Raw genomic sequence first — 22,226 nt, forward strand, 5'->3', positions numbered from 1 at the left:
AGGAAGGAGCAGGAGGGCAGGCTCGGGGGAAGAAGACGGAGGAGGTAGAAGAGCCGAAGACAGGAGAACAGAAGACAGAAGAACAGAAGACAGAAGAACAGAAGACAGAAGAACAGAAGACCGGAAGAGCAGAAGACAGAAGAACAGAAGATCGGAAGAGCAGAGAAGAACAGAGAAGAACACAGAAGAACACAGAAGAACACAGAAGAACACAGAAGAACACAGAAGAACACAGAAGAAGAACACAGAAGCACAGAGAAGAACAGAGAAGAAGAACACAGAAGACCGGAAGAACACAGAAGAACAGAAGGGGAGAACAGAAGAACAGAAGGGAAGAACAGAAGAACACAGAAGAAGATTGCAGAGGGGGAGCGAGGAGGAAGAGACAGAGAGGAGGAAAAGAAGCAGGAGCAGGAGAGAAGGTGAGTGGCGCGGGGCAGGGCGAGGGGCTGGGAGGAGGGGGGTACTTACAGTTAGGTGGGTCTCAGGAACACAGGAACTCGGGAACTTGGAGGAGCTGCAGCGGCAGGGGGAGCGACCTACCCTTGGGTCAAGGGTCGCTACCACTGTCGCGCAGCGGCCGCCATAAGAGGTAGGAGGGGGGGGAGGGGTCAGCTGGGGGCGAATGGGAGCTGGGGGGCGGGGGCGTGCAGGAGGTCGCGGCGGGAAAGCGCGAGGGAGGGGGGGGACAGGTAGAGTGAGAGGAGCTGGGGGAGGGGGTTTAGGGTGGAGGAGGGTGAGTGTTAGGAGGTTTGGAGATTAGGGAGAGAGATAGGAGTAGGGTTGTGAAGATAGGGGAGGGGGGGTTGTAGAGGTGGGTGAGGGAGAGAGGTAGAGTGAGAGGATAGGGAGATAGGTAGTAGAGGGGGTGGCGGGAGGGGGGGAGAGATAGAGAAATAGATAGAGAAAATAGATAGAGAAGTCGATAGATAGGGAAATAGATAGATAGACAGATAGGTAGGTAGGAGGAGGTGGAGAGTGGGGGAGTTAGATAGTGAGATAGGGAGCTAGAGAGATAGGAAGATAGGAGGAGTGAGGGAGGTAGATAGCGAACGGGTTAGCTAGGGGTGAGAGAGGGGGAGGCGAGTGAGGGAGGGGGATGAGGAAGGAGCAGGAGGGCAGGCTCGGGGGAAGAAGACGGAGGAGGTAGAAGAGCCGAAGACAGGAGAACAGAAGACAGAAGAACAGAAGACAGAAGAACAGAAGACAGAAGAACAGAAGACCGGAAGAGCAGAAGACAGAAGAACAGAAGATCGGAAGAGCAGAAGAACAGAGAAGAACAGAGAAGAACACAGAAGAACACAGAAGAACACAGAAGAACCGAGAAGAAGAACACAGAAGCACAGAGAAGAACAGAGAAGAAGAACACAGAAGACCGGAAGAACACAGAAGAACAGAAGGGAAGAACAGAAGAACAGAAGGGAAGAACAGAAGAACACAGAAGAAGATTGCAGAGGGGGAGCGAGGAGGAAGAGACAGAGAGGAGGAAAAGAAGCAGGAGCAGGAGAGAAGGTGAGTGGCGCGGGGCAGGGCGAGGGGCTGGGAGGAGGGGGGTACTTACAGTTAGGTGGGTCTCAGGAACACAGGAACTCGGGAACTTGGAGGAGCTGCAGCGGCAGGGGGAGCGACCTACCCTTGGGTCAAGGGTCGCTACCACTGTCGCGCAGCGGCCGCCATAAGAGGTAGGAGGGGGGGGGAGGGGTCAGCTGGGGGCGAATGGGAGCTGGGGGGCGGGGGCGTGCAGGAGGTCGCGGCGGGAAAGCGCGAGGGAGGGGGGGGGACAGGTAGAGTGAGAGGAGCTGGGGGAGGGGGTTTAGGGTGGAGGAGGGTGAGTGTTAGGAGGTTTGGAGATTAGGGAGAGAGATAGGAGTAGGGTTGTGAAGATAGGGGAGGGGGGGTTGTAGAGGTGGGTGAGGGAGAGAGGTAGAGTGAGAGGATAGGGAGATAGGTAGTAGAGGGGGTGGCGGGAGGGGGGGAGAGATAGAGAAACAGATAGAGAAAATAGATAGAGAAGTCGATAGATAGGGAAATAGATAGATAGACAGATAGGTAGGTAGGAGGAGGTGGAGAGTGGGGGAGTTAGATAGTGAGATAGGGAGCTAGAGAGATAGGAAGATAGGAGGAGTGAGGGAGGTAGATAGCGAACGGGTTAGCTAGGGGTGAGAGAGGGGGAGGCGAGTGAGGGAGGGGGATGAGGAAGGAGCAGGAGGGCAGGCTCGGGGGAAGAAGACGGAGGAGGTAGAAGAGCCGAAGACAGGAGAACAGAAGACAGAAGAACAGAAGACAGAAGAACAGAAGACAGAAGAACAGAAGACCGGAAGAGCAGAAGACAGAAGAACAGAAGATCGGAAGAGCAGAAGAACAGAGAAGAACACAGAAGAACACAGAAGAACACAGAAGAACACAGAAGAACCGAGAAGAAGAACACAGAAGCACAGAGAAGAACAGAGAAGAAGAACACAGAAGACCGGAAGAACACAGAAGAACAGAAGGGGAGAACAGAAGAACAGAAGGGAAGAACAGAAGAACACAGAAGAAGATTGCAGAGGGGGAGCGAGGAGGAAGAGACAGAGAGGAGGAAAAGAAGCAGGAGCAGGAGAGAAGGTGAGTGGCGCGGGGCAGGGCGAGGGGCTGGGAGGAGGGGGGTACTTACAGTTAGGTGGGTCTCAGGAACACAGGAACTCGGGAACTTGGAGGAGCTGCAGCGGCAGGGGGAGCGACCTACCCTGAAGCACGTCCATTTTGTTTTTGTGTTTACCATTCCAACACAGCGGACAGCCATCTTGGAACAGTATATTACAAAAAAACAAAAAAAGTACACCAAAGTGCATTTTAGGCACTGCCTTTGTAACATCTGCAGCTGCCCTGCCAAGCTATTGCTTTCCAAAAAATACATACATAACATGAAAAGCCAACATGCCTTTAATGGTGGATTGTGATCATGCTCTGTTACAGGCTGTAGACAGGTATTTTGTTACATGAAATCTCACAAACTACCATAGTAGGCAAGGATTTTGGCATCTGTCATCATGTGTGACAAACACTGGTGATAGATGATTTTCATTGTGATAATCCTTGTCAGGACCTTTTGAGAGTGGTTGTATATTGTCTTATTACTTATAATTTTGTACATATTTGTAATTTTATAACTGTATGCATGATGATTGCTAGCATATGCACACTTCAGCGTGTCTGCTTTGTTTATGGTGTCAAGTCAATGGTAAAGGTTATTGACCTTACCAGTTCACTTGGAAAAGTTATTTTAGATTTCACAAGTTTGCTCTGTTTATTAATATTACAAGTTATGAGAAAGACAGTGGGTCTGATTTACTTATTGTGAAAAGCAAGTGTTAAAAGTGATTGGCTTTTAGCAGTGAATTGTTATTACACTGTAGTCAAAGCCAGTAAGCAGGTATTTTGTGAAATGGATTCTTACAGATTAACATAGTAGCGAAGGGTTTGGTGTTGGTGACCTAGTCAAACAAACTGGATGATAGTAGACTTCCAATGTGATAATTTTTAGTAGGGCCTCTCAGGAGGGATTTTATATGGTTTTGCCAACTGTAAGTTAGTACATATTTCAAATGTTATTACTATATACTTGGTGGTAGCCTTGTGGGAAATCTAACATTCAGTACCATAGGTCAAAGTGGGTTATGATGACAAGCCAGAGATAAAAGCTATAGGCCTGACTGGTTTATCAGGAAATGTTATTACAACAAAAGCAATAGCCTAACTTATTATGAAACACAAATGCTAAACCAATACGCCTTTAAGGGAGGATTGTTATTTCACTGTGTTAAGACCGGAAACATGAATTTGGTTACATGAAATCTTACTGGATTACCTTTGTAGGCAAGGCTTTTGGTGCTAATTACTCCACTGACAAAGCACATGGGTAGAAGATTTGCACAGTAACGATTCTTGCTAGAATCTCTTCAAGAGGTCTAACACGCCAGACTTCTGTAATAAAAAACAATAAAATATTAAAGAGAAGGTAAGAAATCAGATCAGAAAATGCAGTAACTCACATGGCAATAGAGTCAGTGGCTGACGTACTCTGCTTGCACCCATGATAACATTCAGCATGCGGCAGTCAATCAGCCACTTTAGGCACTGGCTCTGTCGGCCCATGAGTGGCAGCAATATTAAAATCATGTGTACACCCACCTGAAACTGAGTGTGCTTCAGTGTCAAGACCACCAGGCCAGTCCGTCAGTTCCCAATTTTTCCTCATTTGTTTCCTTCTCATCTTTTTATTTCAGTTATTTTTAGACCATACTACAGGTTCCCAGAAACTTCTAGTAAGCTTCTCACTTGCTGTTCATTTCCTCTGCAGTGCACACACACCTTGAGGCCACAGCCTCTAGACCATGGGTACTCACAAACTTTTTCTCGGGGGCCAAAATTGCAGTATGGTTTGCGGCCGAGGGCCGCACTAAAGTGACAGCGGGGGGCGGGGCTTAGAGGGGGCGGGGCTTAGAGGGGGAACAACCACCCCACCCCCTTTTTCAAAACAATGCCCCTACCCCAGTAACACACACAGCGCGCACACATACAGCGCCATCTGCTCTCACCCCTACCCCAGTAACACACACAGCGCGCACACATACGGCGCCATCTGCTCTCACCCCTACCCCAGTAACACACACAGCGCGCACACACACAGCGCCATCTGCTCTCACCCCTACCCCAGTAACACACACAGCGCCATCTGCTCTCACCCCTACCCCAGTAACACACACAGCGCCATTTGCACACAGCGCCATCTGCTCTCACCCCTACCCCAGTAACACACACAGCGCCATCTGCACACAGCGCCATCTGCTCTCACCCCTACCCCAGTAACACACACAGCGCCATCTGCACACAGCGCCATCTGCTCTCACCCCTACCCCAGTAACACACACTGCGCCATCTGCACACAGCGCCATCTGCTCCCACCCCTACCCCAGTAACACACACAGCGCCATCTGCACACAGCACCATCTGCTCTCACCCCTACCCTCCCACCCCTACCCCAGTAACACACACAGCGCCATCTGCACACAGCGCCATCTGCTCTCACCCCTACCCCAGTAACACACACAGCGCCATCTGCTCTCACCCCTACCCCAGTAACACACACTGCACCATCTGCACACAGCGCCATCTGCTCTCACCCCTACCCCAGTAACACACACTGCGCCATCTGCACACAGCGCCATCTGCTCTCACCCCTACCCCAGTAACACACACTGCGCCATCTGCACACAGCGCCATCTGCTCCCACCCCTACCCCAGTAACACACACAGCGCCATCTGCTCTCACCCCTACCCCAGTAACACACACTGCGCCATCTGCACACAGCGCCATCTGCTCCCACCCCTACCCCAGTAACACACACAGCGCCATCTGCACACAGCGGCATCTGCTCTCACCCCTACCCCAGTAACACACACTGCGCCATCTGCACACAGCGCCATCTGCTCCCACCCCTACCCCAGTAACACACACAGCGCCATCTGCTCTCACCCCTACCCCAGTAACACACACTGCGCCATCTGCACACAGCGCCATCTGCTCTCCCCCCTACCCCAGTAACACACACAGCGCCATCTGCTCTCACCCCTACCCCAGTAACACACACTGCACCATCTGCACACAGCGCCATCTGCTCTCACCCCTACCCCAGTAACACACACTGCGCCATCTGCACACAGCGCCATCTGCTCTCACCCCTACCCCAGTAACACACACTGCGCCATCTGCACACAGCGCCATCTGCTCCCACCCCTACCCCAGTAACACACACAGCGCCATCTGCTCTCACCCCTACCCCAGTAACACACACAGTGCCATCTGCTCTCACCCCTACCCCAGTAACACACACTGCGCCATCTGCACACAGCGCCATCTGCTCTCACCCCACCCCAGTAACACACACACACACAGCGCACACACACAGCGCCATCTGCTCTCACCCCTACCCCAGTAACACACACAGCGCGCACACACACAGCGCCATCTGCTCTCACCCCTACCCCAGTAACACACACAGCGCGCACACACACAGCGCCATCTGCTCTCACCCCTACCCCAGTAACACACACAAACAGCGCACACACACAGCGCAATCTGCTCTCACGCCTACCCCAGTAACACACACTACATTAAAAACAAATAAATAAATAACCAAAGAGCCTTACCTGACTCAAAGCACTGTAAAGATGCCACAAATGTGGAACAGCAGGCAGGCAGGCGGGCAGCAGACGCCGGTGACAGGAAGCAGACGACCAAAGCCCCATAAAAGTTAGCTGCAAGCGCTGACTTTTATGGGGCTTTGGCTTCCAGGATCGTCAGGGCAACGCCATAAACAATGGCCGCCGTATGTAAACATAGAGGAGGGCCGCGGGAGCATGCTCCCGCGGCCCTCTTCTATGTTTACATACTGCTGCCATTATGATGTGGCGTTTGGTGTGCGTCTCGCGGGCCGCCAAGCTAGGTCCGTGGGGCCGCTGGCGGCCCGCGGGCCGTACTTTGAGTACCGTTGCTCTAGACCATGCCACCGACATTCGATGGCATTATCCCATATTTCACTGTTTTACCCTTTTAAGATGAACAACACATTGGTTCTAAATCTGGTGGCTATGCTGGGACTTCAAAAAAACAAAACACCACTTTGCAAGCATTGTGCCACTTTGTATATATGGCGTGGCAGAAAAGCCACCTTAGCATCAAACAATTGACACTATGGCGGCAATAAGGTGGGGCAAGGGACTTGTGAATATGTCCCTATGTGTAATACCATTGCAAGATGGACACCTGCTGATATGTTTAAATCATTTGATACTGCTAGAATATGCCGGCCATGTTTAGGCAGCACCATTTTTTGTTTTGTTACTTGTGTTCTTTTAATTTGTCTTTCATATGTTATTGAATTTGTGTGTGCATTTATTGTGGTTGTTTAAGTAGATGGACGCAAGAATACGACGATAGGTTGGTGAATGGATACAAGGGCTAAAATGAATGACTGAGTACATGTATGATGACTTACTGAATACCTAAGTTCACTCTTTGATAGAAGAGGCACTTTCACTTAAAAGCACGATCTGGAATTGCCAATGGTTACTGAATTGCTGTTACAGAGTGTTTACGTAACATTTTAGCTGCCTGCAATCTAAGTGCTTGGCTGGGGGTGATTTCTTCATGCCACCTGCACTAAATATAATAATACAATGTTTGGCACAACTGAAGGGGTTGTATTTTTAAAAACATCACTTGTTAAATATCTACATCAGTGGAACTTTTGGGTGGAAACGTTGCAGTGCTGATGCAATGAACAAGTGACAATATTGCAGGAAGCCACGATGACCTGCACCCCTCACCTTAACCATTTTCAGTGTTAAACGGGTCCTTAATACAAAGTTGTTTTGTGAATTGCCTTGGTATACGAGACCCAAGTTGCACTTCTTCTAGATACGCTACTCGTCGGGATTTGCATTTCGCATTCTGGATGGAAGAGTGAGTGAGGAGCCGAGATGCGAGGAGATGCGATCCAGGAGACCGAAGCTTCTCCGCGAGGCTGCTCTGCATGGTCTGCTTAGCACGCTGTGCCCAAGGTGAGTGGCGGTGCGGAGGGGCGGAGGGGCGGGGGAACGGTGCAGAGCGGGTGTAGAGCTGAGGGTGAGGTCGGCTGACCAGGAGAGCTGTGAGGGGAGAGTTGAGGCTGAGGCTGAGTTTGGGCCCGGGTGGAGGCTTAATAGGGCCGAGGCTACAGCCTGCTCTCATGCCCTCCTGCCTTCCTGCCCCCCGGCCCTCTGATCCCTCTCGTTCTCATCCACCGTACACCTGCCCCGCCATTTGCTTTACTCCTTGCTTTCCTTGCTTCACCTCATCTACCTTCCAGCTAGCGCTATCTACTACCATTACCACCAGCACTCGCCGTTGCCTTTGCCCTTGTTGCCAGCCACCGCTGTTGCTCAGGCCGCCTTGGCTGTGGTCTGGGCAGGTAGGTGGGCAGGCAGGCAGGCTGGTTAGCAGTTAACGGCCTAGAGCGGACCCAGCATCCTCCTGCACCTCCTAGCAGAAGTGTAGCCCAGCACAACCCTTTGCGGCTTGAGAAACCTGCTCGCGTTCTGTGTCTGCGAAGGATGATTCACGAGTGCGTGAGTCGTAGTGGGCTGCTGCCGAGAGTGCGTCCCAGGGTTCTCACGGAACAGGCCCAGCTAGGTCTGGGTGCGGCTTGTGGGGCCCCACTGAGACCCACTTGTGACCCATTTTTCTTCCAACTGCCTGTCCAACTGCCTGTCTGCACTATTCCAGGTCCTCTCCAGGATACAGCTCTAAAGATTGCAGACTGCAGAGTCCTAACGGGTTACCTAACCCCACTATCCAGCTAAATCACCGACCCATCAGCTACACGGCAAGAGTGCAACAAGGTAAAAAGGAACAGTAAGATCAAGGATAGCAGAAAGGAAGGCATCCGGCCGAATCGGCTAAAATGCGTTCGGGAAAACTAGAGACCCTCCTACCTCTCATCTGAGAAAGAAGCCAAGTCGGGGTAGGGGGGCTCATAACCTGAAGCCCTACCAAACCTCATTGATCCAGCTTGACCTTCGCAGGGCAGTAGCTCAATCATGGCAACCCAGGTGGAGCAACACACTAAGACTAATCAAATAGGCTCCAGGTCTGTGGAAGAAATCCTCACAGCTTCTAAGTGGCAGTCTAAAATTGATGCCAAATTTCTTTTGCTCAAGGATCCAGCTTCAACTATCTATGCAGCAAACTCAAGTATTACAGGCCTACCATCTCCTCTGGAGCCAACTATTATTAGTCAAGTAGCCGCCTTTGGTTTAGCTGCAAACACATCATGTAGTATTAAGACCATTCAGAAGTTCACCAAGCCCACTATCTCTCTCACTACCGGAGCCATCAGCTTCTCAAGTGGCAACTAAGTCTTCTACAGTGGGCACAGGTGCATCCAAATGGCATTGGAATAGACTTTCTGTGTGCAGCCTAAGTTGGCAGTTGTGCGGATAAGTTCATCGTAGCAAAATCTACTAATTTTTCTCCATCCTCCCTGGTCTCCTTGGAACCTAGGCAGCCGGCACAGTTGGCTAGTTCAAATCGCTCTCTATCACCAGGCCTGAATCAAGACTACTCATCGAGAGTCTGCCTCAGTGATATCACTCCAGGCACAGGTCAAGTAGACCTAGTGCCTGATCAACATTTGCTAAAGCATTTAACAATCAGATCTCGTCTCAGCGAACCCCCTCTTGACAGCTCCACACCCCAGGACAAACTAGTTAGCCACACACAGCAGAATCCTTCTTCGCTCACTTCCCTGGAATGGGAGGCAATAGAGGCTATTTATGGTGATGGAGTCTTAGGGCAGAACCGTACCTGTTCCACCCCACGCTCACTTGCAGTATCTTGCTCCGACACCAGGAACCGACTTGGCATCAGCACACACCTTGATACTACCGCAGATATACCAGCGGTTCTGACTACTATACAGAGCACCCTCCAGCTCACCGCTGAAACCCTTAACTCCCAGTCTACAAAAATGGACATGCAAATCAAAAAATTGCAGCTCTTAATAACCTGATAGTCAGAGCCAGAAAGCTGCTGACTCCGGGCTACTAGTATGTTCTAGCACTTGTTCTCCAATCCTGGATACGCTGGAAGTAGCAGCTTTGAGGAGATGAAAAGAGCTCTGACCCAAAATGGGGTAGCCAACTCTAAGTTTGCCACTGAAACCAAGAGTGGCAATTCACGGCAGCCTAAAACTACATACCCTCCCATTAAATCCCCTCTGCGGGAAGTGTGTCAGGGGTCCCCTAAGTCACATGAACAGGAACCTATACATGGTTATCGAGCCCCAGCAATCAACCAAACAGGAGAATCCCCCAAACACCTTCACAAGTCTCTAATTCATTGAGTAGTCCTTCTGGCAAACAGAATTCAAGTCCAATTATCAGCACTGGGGCCTCCCTCCCTATCACAATGGCACTGCAACCATAAATTGCTCACCATCTACGCCCTGGAAGAAATACCGACGGAAAGGGCAAAAGTACAGGTTGAAAGCACTTAAGAAGAAGACAATCATCTCCTTCTTTAACAACAAAGCGGGGGACTAAAATGCCATTCAGCTCCCCCCGTGTCACAGAAAGTGTCACAGATAGGTCATCTGGATGGCCAAAGCAGGACTGCCTGGTTAAAAGCATCTCTTACTAAAGCATGCACTCCTTATGCAGAAATCAAGGACAACATCTTAGCCAGTACTCAAGTGTTGATGACAAAGCCCTCTTGGAGAACATCGCCCAGTCCTGCCAAAATGGCATACCAGTCTAGCTCCATTTCTCTACTAAATCAACCTCAAGTAAGCATCTCTAAAAGCAGACCCAGGAGCAACCCCACAGCCAGTTCTCATGAGCTGGTGAACAAGCTTTCACAGAGAACACCACTCCGTGACCCTTGTTTGGAGAAAATCAACCATCTGGGCAGCTCAGTACTTCCTGGATTGCTCCTCCTAATGCCGGTAGTTGTGTCTCATCCAGTGCATCACTCATTGTTACAACAAATTTCGAGAAAAAGTCTTGCCTGGTTAAAACATCCTTGAGTCCATCCAGGTGAAGTGTGCACAGAAGCAACCATACATTGGCACTGCAAGCAACTCAGGAGGCTACCAGACTTCAAACAAAGACTTGCAGCAAGATGCATTCCCCTCAGGCCGCACGCAGTTCCAGCAACAACTTTCTATAACTGTGGTATATGCTCTACTGCAACTTTGATGTACCTGGAACATAAATTGAGGGGCACATTCGACCTGCTGAACCGGAGGAACGTTCTATGGCTTCTGAGGCAGCTCCCTGAGACCGTGAGTCTCACCTCGGCTGGTATGGTATCAGTGGAATTCATTCCACCCTCTGCATCCCAGATTAATGAAGCCACTAAAGTGACCTGGATCTCTGCTGAAGTAGCAGAGCAAGTACTAGGAGTTGGAGGGTCTTTCACGTCCCCCCGTAATTGATCTTGTCTATCTACATCTTCTATTGTCGTGACAGGATGGCAGGGGAACTCAGCCACTGCTCTGGGTCTCTAGGGACATCTCAAAGCAATCTGTTATCACCTCAAACCGCACGGGCAATCCTAGCACCCCTGCCCTGCTCCAAGGCTCCCTCGTCGTTTGATGATTGGAGCTGGCTACCTGGTACCCTGAGCATAGTACCAAGACAATTATGAAGGAGCAGCCCAACTCACAGCAGCTCGGAAGACAAAACCAACCTTGCAATATGCTCCTGGAATATCATTGGGCTGCTGGACAAACTAGAGGATAGGAACCTATTGAACTACCTAACATCCTTCCAAATAATAATGCTGCAGGAGACCTGGCCGGAAACTCCGCCTGCAATCTTGGGATTCGTGAGTTATGTTCCAGCAACAAGGACAGCCCGCTTTGGGCATTTGAGTGGGGGGCTCTTCATATATCTCAGCTCAGCTTGAAGGGACACTACTATATGTTCCCAACCACGTATAAAAATCTAATGACAGTCTTTCTCTCCATGTGACAAGGCCCTTCCATCCTTCATCTAGGTCTAATGAATATCTATTTTCCCTTAGAGAAAGCTTGTAAACTGGAGGCTGCACAGCAACTGAAAGAGAAGATAGAAGACCTGCTAAATGATGCTCCTTGCCCTGAGCTGTTTCTATCTAGTGACTTTAAAATGAATCCACTGGGCACGGAGCTTTCCGAAGAGGCAATCGTGGCACAGAACCTTTTTTGACAGATCCCTTATCAAATCTCGTCTGGAACTTACAAAAGGGACAGGTTAGGGAAATTGCTAATACAAGACCTCGAAGCAATGGGTCTTCGACCCACTAACGGCCGCTACAGCATGGATCAACCTCCCGCATTCACGTTTTTTTAATCAGAAAGCGAGAACACTAATAGACTTCACAATTCTATCATCCTCTTTGTTCTGCCGAATCTCTAAATTACAAGTAGCAAACACAGGCAAACGCAATCATCTACCACAAGAGCTGTACTTTGCTCATCCAATTGACCATCATGATCCTACAGGCACGCTACAGCGTGCAAGGTATAAAAACAGGAGGAAACTCAAATGGTCACCAGATACCATACCAGACCTGGAAGGAAAAGCCAAGCGAATGTGGTCTTTTAAACTGAGCCACACTGACCTTGAGCAAACAGTACTAGTAGCACTAGTAGCCTGGGATGAGTTTGCACACAAATTTCTGGCATCTTGTCAACACAATCTCAAGGCACAAAACATCACAGTCCTCATGGACCTCCATTTGGACGGCAAACAAAAATAATTAAACACAATCCAAACAGCGCCCTTAGCCTCCTTCAGAAAGAGCCCAGAGGCGAGGCTTTAAGAGCACTGGTGTCCACTTCCAGATCTGCCTACACGGCCCACCTGTGGGCACATCAAAGAAACATGGCAGCTGGGATAGCTGCCAAGCTCCTGCATGCACTAAAGTCTAATAGGCAGGCACAGTTTTGGAAACATAAACAGCTTAAGTTCCATAATGCATCCTCGCTCCACAATTAACATCTCAGAGTCCACCTGGTATCTATATCTCTCCTGCCACTTTGGTCCATCGACTCAGGGGATCCAAGGTAAGGGTCTTCAGACTCTGCAAAAAACTCAAGATCAGGCCCAAAGTATTCCTTTCTTTTCTTCACAACCATGCAGCTGCCCTCAGATTCTCTCAGAAACAATGAGAAAGAGAATCATTAAGCGCTGGAGGGAGGGAGCCCCAGGACCTAATGGTATCCCTGCCGCGTTATACAAAGAGGACTTGGACTTTTGGGCAAAACATCTCTCAGCACTCTTTAACAGCACAGTTGCCACCAACATCATTCTGCAATCATGGAGAGGCTCAATCATCGCTCCAATTTTCAAAGGGGGCTAGACTTTCAATTCAACAAACTACCGACTGATTGCACTCCTAGACGTAGAGTCCAAAATTTTGCGGGGATCCTCTTGGAGGAACTTGAAACCTGGGCTGCTGACAACAACTTGATCCCCTTCAATCAAACTGGCATCTCCAAAGGGGTAGGCACAATGGCTAACCTTATGGCTGTATCGTTATTATTTGACTAATGTTGACGTGCCAAAAAGCCCACCTTCCTCTCTTTCAAAGACTATAAAGCAGCATTCAGTCATGTAGACAGAAGTAAATTATGGTCTAAGCTTGCAAAATGGGGCATCCTGGCCCACCTGTTAAAAGCAATAACCCTTCCCCCATACAAATACCTAGGTGAGGGTCAATTTAGGAGATGGCGCTCACCTCTCAAGAGAAATTCCATCCTCCCAGAGCCTGCGGCAGGGATGCGTGCTCGCACCTCTTCTTTCCAACCTCTTTGTGGCTGACTTACCAGCTAAACTGGATAAGGTGAACGCTCACCCACCAAGATTAGGGAGAGCTGCTATAGCATGTTTGATGTATGCTGACAATCTCACTCTTTTATAGCCATACCAAAATTGGACTCCAGATGCTACTTAATGCAAATGCTGAATTCTCAGAAGAAAACACTCTTCTCATCAATTTGGGGAAATCAAAAATCATGTACTTTGGGTCGACAGCGCGGCCGAAGCACGAGTGGTACCTGGGTAACAGCAAAATTGAATCTGTGCGCGAAAATAAATACCTAAGTGTCCTCCCTGATTGCAATGGCTCTTTTAAGCCCCACCTAGAAAGTCTCAGCCGGAAATCCATCTCTCTTACTTTTGCATTACGTACGTTAAAAACACCACTGGTTGTTCAATATACCTCTTCCTACTGAAGGTCATTCAAGCCAAACTAATCCCCACAGTAACATACAGTAGTGAACTATTGAGAGGTAGAGGAGGGGAACATTTGGACAAAATGATCGTCAAGCTCTTCAAGGAGCTGTTTAGTCTGCCAAATCGTGCTTCACCAGCCCAGGTCTATCTTGAATTCGGCCTGGTAAGACAGTCTCCTGAGAGGAAGAGGGCATTTATTAACTTATGCTACAAACTCAAGACAGAAAGACAAGTTTCTCTCTGCTCCCTCCTCTGGGTTGAAATCTCTGCGCAATCCATTTCCCCTTTCTGTCTTTGAGTCCTCTCTGGTGGCACTGGGCTTGGCAGACCAACTATTTCAGCTTGTATCAGCTCGTCAAGCATGTTACGAAAGAAAGTGCCAAATCTTTTTCACAGTTAATGGACAAAGAAGCCCTATCAAAACGAAGCCACACTTGGCTCGTCTTGTCATCATATAACAGCCTAGTCCAGCAGTCTTACCTGTGAGTAGCGTGCAATCCACGGATTAAAACAGCCCTTATGAAAAACCGAATGAACTGTCTTCCACCGTACGCCCATCTCCCCAGGTGGACGCAAAGCAACATGATGGGCATCTGTCGACTCTGCGGCCTGAACCCAGAAACACAGATCCATCAGATATTCTCCTGTACCTGGTGGACCGTAAAAGGCTTCTACGACCAACATGGCTTCAAAGGTGGCTACGCAGGTGCAGGTCAGCGGTTTTGGCTGGATTTAAAGGGGATGATGCACAGCTCAGTTGCAGACTGGTAAAATATTTGGACAAACTAGGGAACCAGATCCCAGAGACTGAGAACTTAAGACGTGTGCATAATTAGTTAGCAAGCAAACCTGTAATAATCCATAATTAAGTTTGCATACTCTTAAATTGGCCTTTTTAGCATTTTATGATTTCATTACTTGTGTTTATGGTTTGTGTAATGGTTTTAATTAAACAAACAATGTTAAATAAACTGAAAGCGAAACATCAGTGATTTAAAAAAAAATCTTTTCATGCCAAGCATGTGATTGTCACATTCAGGTGGCAGCATTTTTTCTACCTATTTTCATTTCTGTCAACATGAACTTATTAACTATTTCACCAGGATGCCAAGAAAATCATTTTAGAAAGGACCATCTTAATAGCCAGTTATAACTGGTGCGCCCTCCAAAAAAAATAAATATTATCTGATGTGGAAAGTGGTAGCAATGGTGAAGCTGGCTGTGGGGCGAGGATTTTTTACACAAAGTGCGGCAGGGAAGCAAAGGTCGAATTGGGAGTTAGAAACACACAACATAACGGTGGCGATATATGGGGTAACCAACCCATGGGATAGAGACAAAGGAACTATATGCATTTGTATGGAGTGCCGGAAATAAAAGAAACACGTATTGGCAAAGCCAATATGTTTTATGTCAGTACGGTGCATGCATAAATGCACTCCGACTTGCAATATCTAGACACACATTGACACAGCTCTCAACCTACCTCTACCTACCTTGTCCCCAGTCATTAATTTTGAGATGGATCCCACCTCCGCAGTAGGAAGAAAACAGGACTGTTGAAAATGCAAGACACACCGGACCCTACTAAGGGGGTCATTCCTACCCCGGTGGGCGGCGGGCGCCGCCCGCCAGGCGGTGACCGCCAAAAGACCGTACCGTGGTCAAAAGACCGCGGCGGTCATTTTGACTTTCCCGCTGGGCTGGCGGGCGACCGCCAAAAGGCCGCCCGCCCAGCGGGAAAGCCCCAGCAACGATGAAGCCGGCTCCGAATGGAGCCGGCGGAGTTGCTGGTGTGCGATGGGTGCAGTTGCACCCGTCGCGATTTTCAGTGTCTGCTTTGCAGACACTGAAAATCTCAATGGGGCCTGTTAGGGGGCCCCTGCAGTGCCCATGCCAGTGGCATGGGCACTGCAGGGGCCCCCAGGGGCCCCACAACACCCTTTCCCGCCATCCTGTTCCTGGCGGTGAAAACCGCCAGAAACAGGATGGCGGGAAGGGGGTCGGAATCCCCATGGCGGCGCTGCTTGCAGCGCCGCCGTGGAGGATTCCCTGGGGCAGGGGAAAACCGGCGGAAAACCGCTGGTTTTCCTTTTCTGACCGCGGCTTTACCGCCGCGGTCAGAATGGCCCCTGAAGCACCGCCAGCCTGTTGGCGGTGCTTCCTCCGTCCCCTACCCTGGCGGTCCATGACCGCCAGGGTAGGAATGACCCCCTAAGTGCCATAAAAAAGGCTGACATTTCCAGAATACTTCGTTTTTGTGTCCAGACTGCCTAAGAGCCTCAAAGGAACAAGGCAGTAATGAGCCACAGCGGAAGGCAGTGTATTTCAGAGTTTGAATTTGTAAGTATGTAGAAGCAGCAGGTCTATTTAAACAATGCAGAAGAACATCGCCATGTAGTGGAACAAGCTATTTACCTACACAGAAATGAGGAGTGTGGAGCCTGATAAAAAATATCCTTGTGCATGCTTATAAAATGCTGCTGGTAGCCATTAAAACATAAAATTAGGTATGCTTCTTAAAAAATACACTCCGCTACTCACAGGACATGGGTTTTACGTGTTGCAATCACGGTCATCTTAAGGATTTTGGGGCCCTGGGCCAATCGTATTGTGGAGGCCCCAACTGTGAACAGATTTGAATTTAATATCCTATATCAGCCCTTTCATCCATCTTTGGCCATCTCACTGACAATGCACAGGCACACTCAGCCACATTCCAAATGTGTATACATATAATATTTACGGAGAGTGACGTGTGTTTTCAATATTGTAACACATCAGCAGCTCACTAATATTACTGCCAATAATCTCTGAGACAGTGACACCCTCCCATTTCTCATATGTGAAGTCCTGTTTTTATCTAAAATAAACTTTTTGTTATGGATGTTGCATGAAAACGGTATTTAAAACAATCCAACAATTTATAAAGGTCATCAGGAAAAGGCTCTCTGATATACAGAGCTGGCTGTATAGGGGGCACCTGGGCCAGAGTCCACTTTTCCCATTCCTTAAAACGCCTCTGATTGCAATGGCCTTTCTCATGGTTCCCAGCAGGAGTGCCAAAAGGCAGCAAAAAGAGTTACAGTAAAACAGTTGTAAGATAAGCTTCCTCTGATTTTATTCAAAATACTAACAACCAGGGACGGCCCCTCTATTTGAGTGGAGGAGTGTCACCTGCCCAAAAATTCCCCCCCAATAAATTATTACCATTTTATTTTTCTGCGCCCTCTCCTGAACCGAGGGTCAGGACAGGGCGGGGCAATTGCTGCCGAGTGGCAGCAGGGAGCTGTGCACTTGTTTAAAGTGTGCATGTTCCTTTGGCCGGCCATCTTACTACGGCCAGCCAGACTTGCGCAGTTTAAACATCTCTAACCCAGCTGTCTTAAGACAGCTGGGTTAGGGAAGGCACAGGCCTCCAGCGCTCTGGTGAGCGCACTACTTTCATGCTGATTACCAGCATGAAAGTAGCGTCATGATTGGTTAGTGGTGTTTCCTGTTGCATTGAAGCTTCCAGGAGCGGAAGGATGCCATGAGGAAGGCATCTGAAGGTAAGTGTATTTTTTTTCTTTTTGATTATTATTGTGTCCCGCCCCCCCAGCTATAAACATAAGCCAGCCGCCACTGCTAACAACTCAGTGTCAAACGCTGACAACATAGTCTGTCTTTACTTATAGTGACAGAAGGTTTATCAGCGGCTGTTTTGTAAGATCCACCACCCCTGAAGTTTGAGATCATAAGTTACCAGTAATTACCACAGTTTACATCTCAAAGGAAATGTTAATGTAGGTATTATAGATAACATGAAGGGTGATGCTAATAACACAATAGCAGAAAAGGCTTTTCCAAATTATTGTGTAGTACCATGTGCATTCCAAGCAAAAAGCTAAACAAAAACACATAAATCAGTGTTGATAATGCACTATGGAGAAAGAAGTTTGGCCACAGTTAAACAACTCAAAATTTGATGGACCATGTGTAGAGCTGAACTTAAATGTGCAAAATATTCCAGCCTGTTCAGATGGTTCTTAAAACAATGGCAACTTAGTACTAAAAAAGGACACTTGATAATTTAACTTGTTTTTAACAAAAAAGTCCTACTTCTTTTACAGATTGATTGAAACACCTTTTTCTATAGCCTAGATTTTATAGGGATGGTTGGTCTGCTGTGTGAGCAACTTTAGCAACACAAAAGAATGATGGACGGAGTGCTGAACAATGCAAGCACTCACCCCCAGTCACAGATCTGGGTTTAATCCATCGTTCTTTTGCTCACCATGCCACCCCAGTTTGGTCCCAGCCATATGCAAATCAGTCTTGACTCTGTTCCTCATAGGAGCAGTCCAGCCCGAACTTCCAAGCCAGGTCCTCCCTGGACTGGAAACAGGCATCCTGGGAACAGTTTCAGGGTTTCACCCTTCATCCAGCAGGCTAGCTTGAATCCAGTGGCACAGTGAGCAAGGGACCCACGTCTGGGCATATCCTTCCCACTTAGGGCAACTTTAGCAACACAAAAGGATGATGGACGGAGTGCTGAACAATGTAAACTCTCACCCCCAGTCACAGATCTGGGTTTAGACCCGTTTCAGAGTTTCACCCTTCATCAGCCAGGCTAGCTTGAATCCAGTGCGTGTGTTCGGGTGTTGAGAGGGGAAGGAGCAAAATACGACAGTGTAAGACAGAACCTCATTAGCTCTATGGCTGCACATCAGTCAGTGGTAGCCAAGGCATTATGGAAGTGGTGTGGCCCAAAAGCACTATCCAGCACTCTTCCTCAGTCCTTGCCAAATTCCGAGACAGACTTTCACAATGCACAGAAGCAGACATGCATTCATGCACAGTTGCAGGCACGCAGGCACACAAGACATTCACACATAGATATACGTGCAATCCCAGCACACATATAAACACACACTTATATTTACAAAAAACCTACCTGAAGACAGACCCATAAATTCCAACTACCTCATCTCTCTACAGCAGCCAGAGGCAGACCCACCAGCTTCCATCCAATCCGAAGCGGAAATAGGGTTGAAGGTAGTGAGATAGACCTTTTTCTTGGGGGCTTTCAGAAAGTTGACCTACATATTCACTCCGCTCGTTGATTACCCGTGGCTTTGTGGTTTGTAATTCACACTTTCTGGCTTTCCATTTGCTGCCTTTATTTGCTTTAGGCTTTCCAGGTTCAGTTCATCCCTTCTGTTGCCTAAACCATGTTTCTGTGTCCTTCCACGAACTCGGTTTTTGTTAATAGGCCTTTAAATCTTGTTCTTATCTCATCACATTTGCTGTGCAGTCAAAGACTGAGGTCAAATGTCAGGGTCTGTCCTTCAAGGGCGCCTGTTTACTTTTCTTTCTCTGACTCAAAGTGAGAGGATTTATATGACAATCTTGCTGGATAAGGGGGGGTGGTTGAAAGAGGTTTTTCCTAGCAGACAACAATGATTAGATGAACTTTGTAAGTATTTCAGAACATATCAGAATTATGAATGCACTAATGAAGCACATTTTTTGTTATTTCTCAAGTGTGTTGGAAACAAATGCTTTAATATGATTGAAACGAATAATTAAAATAGGTGATGCAATTTCCACACATTTATAGTTTTACTAGTAAAACTGTATGTCTGTGCAAATGTAATGGTCATTTTAATAAAAAATGTGTTGTCTGTAATGGCAGTGTGCTAACACATGATGAATACCAAATTCCACATCACTCGACTCTACTCTACCCTGCACCACTCCACACCACTGCACTATACTCTGCACCACTCTGCTTTACACCACTCCACTGCACTCTGCACACTCCACTCTAAGCTACTGTACTCATTGCCATTTCACGCTATGCCTCTACTCTACACTACTCTACACCACTGCACTCTTAGCCTCTACACTGTACACCACTCCAGTCTAGGCCATACCAATCTACTCTGCATAACTCCAATCTACGCCACTGTATTCAACACAACTGTGCACCACTGCACTCTATTCCAATACACTGTACGCCAATGCACTTTACTCTGTAACATTCAACTCTATGCCCCTGCACTCTACGCCAACCCACTGTACCCCACGCTAATCCACCCTGCACTCTATGCCACTTCACTCTACACCACTTTACTCTCCGCCATTGCAGCACCCAAAGCCACTGTACGCAACTGCACTCTACCATGCACCACTCAACTTCACTCCACTGTGAAACAATCTACTCTATGTCACTGAACTCTATGCCACTCTACTCCACTCTGTACCACTCCATTCTATGCCACTGCACTCTACCCCGCTTTTCTCTTACCCACTGCACCCCACGCAATGCATTATACATACCTGCACTCTGTATCACTGCACTCTTTGCCCTCTTGCCACTGCTCTCTTTTCTGCATCACTGTACTCTATGCCACTGCTAACTATGCCACACTACTCCACTCTACACAAGTGCCATCTGACACTCTGTGCCACTCTACTCTGCGTCTCTCCACTCTGCACCACTCCACTCTGCACCACTCCACTCTACTACTTATCGCTCTAATCTACGCCACTTCATTCTATGATGCTGCAGTGTATGCTGCTGAATTTAGTGGCACTCCACTCAATGCCACTGCACTCTACACCACTGTACTCTGCAACTCTCTACACCAATGAACTCTACACCAGTCCACTCTACTCTATGCCACTCCACTGTATGACACTCTGCATGACTCCATGCTATTCCACTCCAGGACACAATACTCTCTGCTGCTACATTCTACAACAGTCTACTCCACTCTAAGCCACTCAACTCTACAACACTCTACACCACTCTCCTCTATGCCACTAACATTTAACCACTCAGAACGGTTGCCACGCTGGTGAACAACATGGCTAAAAAACATGGGCAAAGCCAATAGCTCTTATTCTCTAGCCCAGCTTTTGACAGAATGTGTGTGACTGATAAGCCCTGAAGCTCCATTATCTGACATCCTTCACTGTTTGACGCCAGTGCAACATCTCAGATATGTTTTATATATGTGTGAGGCCGGACTGAAACAGCTCCCGTCTGACACGTGCAAAACAAGTAGTGGAGCCCTCTTCTGCTGGCCAGGTAATATTACAGCGTTTACATGCAAAGAAATAATGCATGGGATTGTGTGATGTACTAAATAAAGCTGTATTATGCCAAGCAGTAGTGGCAGAGGGTCGATGCCCTGGCACCCCCTGGGGCAACTGCTACTGGCATCAATAACAAAAATGTTATGTAACTTCCCAAATGGCAGGATTCTTTTTCTTAAATTGAAAATTCAGTTAAACTCTAATAAACACACACTCAAAGAAACCGAAGCCTACTCCATTTTTTTCTTACCGTAAACACAAATACAAGCTTGTGGTTAAGCCAGCTTGAAGCAGCTTCAAAGCCCTTCCTGAAAAATAGAGTCAGGAGTTGAGAAAGGATGAAAACAAAAGAAATGGGAACTAAGGGGGAATGAAGGGAACATAATAGTGGAGTACTTAGTAACAATGATTTATGCGACATACATTGTGAAGTGAACTTTAAAAAGTGAAGGGGTGGTAACCAAGGACAAAACTAGTCTTTCATCTAATGCCGATTTGTTAAAGCTCCTTTCTCTGTAGTTTGCAAGAATTGTATTTCTGCCAGCTGAACATACAGAACCAAAACAGCTCAAGACACCTGGAAGAAAGCACTGCATGACTGAGAGGAGCACACTGCATTACACGGTGAGGAAGTATCTCATGTTGGGGAGCAAATAAACAGGTGGTAGTGAGAAACTGGCCACAGTTCACTGGGCAGTGAGGGGACACTACGGTAAGTTGAGAAGGGAAAGAGCATCAGGGAATGGTAAAGGCCATGGTCATGATGCTCTGTCAGGGGCAGCCTTTAGCATGTGTGGGCAGGGCCCACACCAAAGACCCCGCCCTCCAGAGGTCCACTGGAGTTCCCTGCAGCTGTTTCCCTGTGACATACATCCAAAGGAAGCTGGTTTAAACACATTTTCTGAAGCTTGCTGGTGCCCTTGTCTACTTTGTTTGTTTTTCTTTTCATGGAGCTCCTTAATCTTGTTCATCTCACCTTCCTTCTTCTCATACCAAACTTTGAATACATATACAATTAAAGAGGACAAGTGGGGGGCATCCTAAATTTGGTTTCACCTAGGAAGCTCTTTGAGCAAATGCCAGCCTTGTGTGCTGTTGACATGCATGGTGACACAATCATAGAAGAAACACACATTCAACAAGGCAAAACCACGCCAAGATAATAGTAAACACCCTGTAACTTTCATTTTGAAAACCCTAATGGCCAGGGGCAGCTCCTCCACAATGGTGGAGGAGCGTCGCCCCCTAGCTAAGTGCCAGCATATGAAAAATAAAATAATAGCTTACTATTGTTTTCTTTTTCATCTGCTGACTGGGTGGGGCTGGGCCACGGGAGAGGG

General features: G+C 48.0%; 1 protein-coding gene across 1 annotated transcript in view; it reads right to left on the reverse strand.

The window, feature by feature from the left end:
• LOC138285242 (NXPE family member 4-like) overlaps positions 1-22,226 on the reverse strand; it is a 277,129-nt gene that overhangs the window by 61,118 nt on the left and 193,785 nt on the right. Inside the window, exon 3 of the mRNA XM_069224934.1 lies at positions 3,848-3,963. The gene's annotated coding sequence lies outside the window, so the exon portion shown is untranslated. The remainder of the gene's footprint in view (positions 1-3,847; positions 3,964-22,226) is intronic.

This window comes from Pleurodeles waltl, chromosome 3_1 (genome assembly GCF_031143425.1).
Source record: "Pleurodeles waltl isolate 20211129_DDA chromosome 3_1, aPleWal1.hap1.20221129, whole genome shotgun sequence".
In the NCBI taxonomy this organism is placed as follows: domain Eukaryota; kingdom Metazoa; phylum Chordata; class Amphibia; order Caudata; family Salamandridae; genus Pleurodeles; species Pleurodeles waltl.